This window comes from Pecten maximus, unplaced genomic scaffold, assembly GCF_902652985.1.
Source record: "Pecten maximus unplaced genomic scaffold, xPecMax1.1, whole genome shotgun sequence".
Lineage (NCBI taxonomy): Eukaryota > Metazoa > Mollusca > Bivalvia > Pectinida > Pectinidae > Pecten > Pecten maximus.
The window spans coordinates 391,563-396,077 of record NW_022979579.1 but is presented as its reverse complement, the minus strand read 5'-3'; the positions used below and the strand labels follow the sequence as shown (position 1 = coordinate 396,077).

Below are 4,515 nucleotides of genomic sequence, written 5' to 3'. Positions count from 1 at the left end.
TATCCCAATCAATTACTTCCCAATGTACTCCCTCTTTACCAGGTACCATCGACCCCTCCCTATCAAAGGTTAACAAATGATATCAGTCCAAAATTACAATACATCTAAGGAACGCGCAGGGACTTGAATATATGATTCTTGCTTTATGATATCCTGTGTCAGGAAGAGATGTTTATCAACAATATTTCGACACTCTCGCCATACTTAGGAATATTTTGCGGACCATGACTGTCTGATGAGAAGGGAAGTAACTCGTACGAAAATATTAAGTATCATTAAGTCGATCACAACATCTAGGGGGGAATTCTGGCAATCCATGAAAGTTGATTGTTGCGATTGATCATTAGGGTTGTTCGTATTAGTCACCCCAACCTCTACACAATTGTAACCTGAATGTGTGAAACATTTTTTACGTAAATGTTGAATATTATAGGAAGTAAAGATATCTGTAAAAAAAAAAAAAAAAAATCACGATCTTACAAAGTTTCCGTAAGGTTTTACATTACACGGAGCTCTGAACTACAACCAGGTGTTAATTAGTGGCCTTGATTTCTATGATCAATTTTTTTTCAACATTTGAAAATTATTCAAATTATTCAAATCGTCATATGTCTGTCGTCCGCCCGTAAACAATTCTGGTTATCGCTATTCTTGAGATGTATTGAAGGGCCAGTTCTTTTTCTAAAACAAAACATATTTGTTTTCATTGGTCTTTAGTTGTGCCCAATTATATTTTTGAGTTTGATCAGGAAAACAAAATGGCCGAAATGCGGCCGTCTTTCATCTTTACCGTAGGAATTAGTTATCGCTAATTCTTAGGGATACATCTTAAACTCCACATGTACATTACCCTTGATCCGTAGTCATGTACATCTAGGCTCGGGAAACAAAATGGTTTACAGGTGGCCATCTTGAAATTTCCTGGAGAATATTTCCCAAATTTCATTTGTCTTTACGCTTGGTCCTTAGTTGTTATACGTGATCTCTAGTTGTTACGCTTGGTCCCTAGTTGTTACGCTTGGTCCTTAGTTGTTATACTTGATCTCTAGTTGTTACGCTTGGTCCCTAGTTGTTACGCTTGGTCCCTAGTTGTTACGCTTGGTCCCTAGTTGTTATACTTGATCTCTAGTTGTTACGCTTGGTCCCTAGTTGTTATACTTGGTCCCTAGTTGTTACGCTTGGTCCCTAGTTGTTACGCTTGGTCCTTAGTTGTTATACTTGGTCCCTAGTTGTTACACTTGGTCCCTAGTTGTTACGCTTGGTCCTTAGTTGTTATACTTGATCTCTAGTTGTTACGCTTGGTCCCTAGTTGTTACGCTTGGTCCCTAGTTGTTACGCTTGGTCCCTAGTTGTTACGCTTGGTCCTTAGTTGTTATACTTGGTCCCTAGTTGTTACACTTGGTCCCTAGTTGTTACGCTTGGTCCTTAGTTGTTATACTTGGTCCCTAGTTGTTACACTTGGTCCCTAGTTGTTACGCTTGGTCCTTAGTTGTTATACTTGGTCCTTAGTTGTTACACTTGATCCTTAGTTGTTATACTTGGTCCCTAGTTGTTACGCTTGGTCCCTAGTTGTTATACCTGGTCCCTAGTTGTTATACTTGGTCCCTAGTTGTTAAACTTGGTCCCTAGTTGTTACGCTTGGTCCCTAGTTGTTACGCTTGGTCCCTAGTTGTTAAACTTGGTCCCTAGTTGTTAAACTTGGTCCCTAGTTGTTACGCTTGGTCCCTAGTTGTTACGCTTGGTCCCTAGTTGTTATACTTGGTCCTTAGTTGTTAAACTTGGTCCCTAGTTGTTACGCTTGGTCCCTAGTTGTTACACTTGGTTCCTAGTTGTTACGCTTGGTCCTTAGTTGTTACACTTGGTCCTTAGTTGTTACGATTTGTCCCTAATTGTTATACTTGGTCCCTAGTTGTTACGCTTGGTCCCTAGTTGTTACGATTGGTCCCTAGTTGGTATACTTTGTCCCTAGTTGTTATACTTGGTCCCTAGTTGTTACGCTTGATCCCTAGTTGTTATACTTGGTCCCTAGTTGTTACGATTGGTCCCTAGTTGTTGTACTTGGTCCCTAGTTGTTACACTTGGTCCCTAGTTGTTACACTTGGTCCCTAGTTGTTATACTTGGTCCATAGTTGTTACACTTGGTCCATAGTTGTTACGCTTGATCCCTAGTTGTTATACTTGGTCCCTAGTTGTTATACTTGGTCCCTAGGTGTTACGCTTCATCCTTAGTTGTTATACTTGGTCCCTAGGTGTTACGCTTGATCCTTAGTTGTTATACTTGGTCCCTATTTGTTACACTTGGTCCCTAGTTGTTACACTTGATCCTTAGTTGTTATATTTGATCCCTAGTTGTTATACTTGGTCCATAGTTGTTACGCTTGATCCCTAGTTGTTATACTTGGTCCCTAGTTGTTATACTTGGTCCCTAGGTGTTACGCTTGATCCTTAGTTGTTATACTTGGTCCCTAGTTGTTACACTTGGTCCCTAGTTGTTACACTTGATCCTTAGTTGTTATATTTGATCCCTAGTTGTTACGCTTGATCCCTAGTTGTTACGATTGGTCCCTAGCTGTTATACTTGGTCCCTAGTTGTTACACTTGGTCCCTAGTTGTTATACTTGATCCCTAGTTCTTATACTTGGTCCCTAGTTGTTACGCTTGATCCCTAGTTGTTATACTTGGTCCCTAGTTGTTACACTTGGTCCCTAGTTGTTACGATTGGTCCCTAGTTGTTATACTTGGTCCCTAGCTGTTATACTTGGTCCCTAGTTGTTACACTTGGTCCCTAGTTGTTACGCTTGGTCCCTAGTTGTTATACTTGGTCCCTAGTTGTTATACTTGGTCCCTAGTTGTTACGCTTGGTCCCTTGTTGTTACGCTTGGTCCCTAGTAGTTACGCTTGGTTCCTAGTTGTTACGCTTGGTCCCTAGTTGTTACGCATGGTCCCTAGTTGTGCCCACTTAAATTTAAGTCTGACCATGGACCGACAGGTACCCATCTTGTATTTTGTCAGCTGAAGTTCAATCGCTATTTCTCAGAATTTGTTTCTTTTATCTTTCATACATTTCATGTTGCCAAATGATAAAAAGAGGAAGATGAAAAGTAGAATAACGGACTTAAAATCTACATTCAGAACACATAAAGATAATTCGATGGTAGAAGGAAAGATCCGTCTGGGAACTCATGTTTTAATATTTCATAAAAAATTGATACATTTTCGAGCATCTACATCAATGTTTCCCATTTGTATTGTTGCCTTTTAGACGAAAAATGTGTTTATTGTTCAACTTTTATCTCAACCAGGCAGTAGTACCCCAAAGTCTCTCGGAGGACATCATTCTTCAAACCAGGGAACGTAGCACATCAAATTGCTGTCAAAAACTGGAATTTTACTAGTTCGTGAGTATAGTGTCATACTTTAAAAATTATACTAATTGGTGACTAGCTCACTGTCATATTCAAACCACTTACGTTATTTAAGATCTTCACCAAAGACACAACCATAGCTAAACTTGAGGGTCAGTGATCTCGACTGGTATGTTATTAATTTGACTTATCTTATAGATACACCAGAATTATGTTGTACGTACAACTCATAACGTTGTATATATATATGTTCTGACCGTCCTCTCTTTACCTCTAATTAGACGGTAACTTCTATTCGTATGTATATACAATTAAAGAAAGTTAACTTTGGTCAATCTTGTATGTGAGAAGAATTTTATTATCATACGGATAATGATTCGGGATTTTTTATAAATGTTTTATATGTATAAAATCTATCCATAACAATAAAGCTGCTTGTTATTAATTCTGTCATTTCTTTGTTATACAGAAAAAAAACAAGAGATCTACCAGAGCCCCGCATTCCATCTTGTCACATCAAATCACCATTCTAATATACACACCTATATATATTATATATTTATCATGGCTTCTGGAAACGCCGTCCCCCGGGCACAGCTTCATATTAGGGCCAAGGGAAATACTAAGTGTAAAGATCACAAAGACAATGACGTGATTTTTTTATGCCCAAATTGTAAAACGCTAATTTGCCAGACTTGCTCAATTTCCACACATATATCACATATCAAAAGTTTTGTTGAAATTTCAAAAATCAATAAAGAAAACCAAAGTGTTATTCAATTTTTTTTTAAATGAAACCGACAACGTTAATATTCCGAAATTGAACCAGGAAATTATTTCATCGCGAACAAAAATGACTTCATGTAAACCTAAATACGAAAATCTTCGCAAAAAAATTATTGACAATAATAACCAGTGTAAATTAGAACTGGACAAGATCACCGACGATTACATACAATTTTGTGACAAGATGGAGGTGGCGGCCATGGACCTAATTCAGACCCACATCACAAACCTGGAGGAGAGGTTGAATACTCTGAAGCAACTCTCATCTGAGTATAAACAGACTCTCCAGACAGGAACCGCTGTACTCGTGTACGACTCGGTATCAGAAATCCGGGAAATGGATCCAGACATCCCACCGACACCT

General features: G+C 38.6%; 1 long non-coding RNA gene across 1 annotated transcript; it reads left to right on the top strand.

Moving 5' to 3' along the window:
• The first annotated feature begins 3,114 nt into the window (after nt 1–3,114).
• On the top strand, nt 3,115–4,515 carry LOC117318978. Its single transcript, XR_004530534.1, has 2 exons — nt 3,115–3,398; nt 3,835–4,515. It is a non-coding gene; the product is annotated as an uncharacterized LOC117318978 (long non-coding RNA).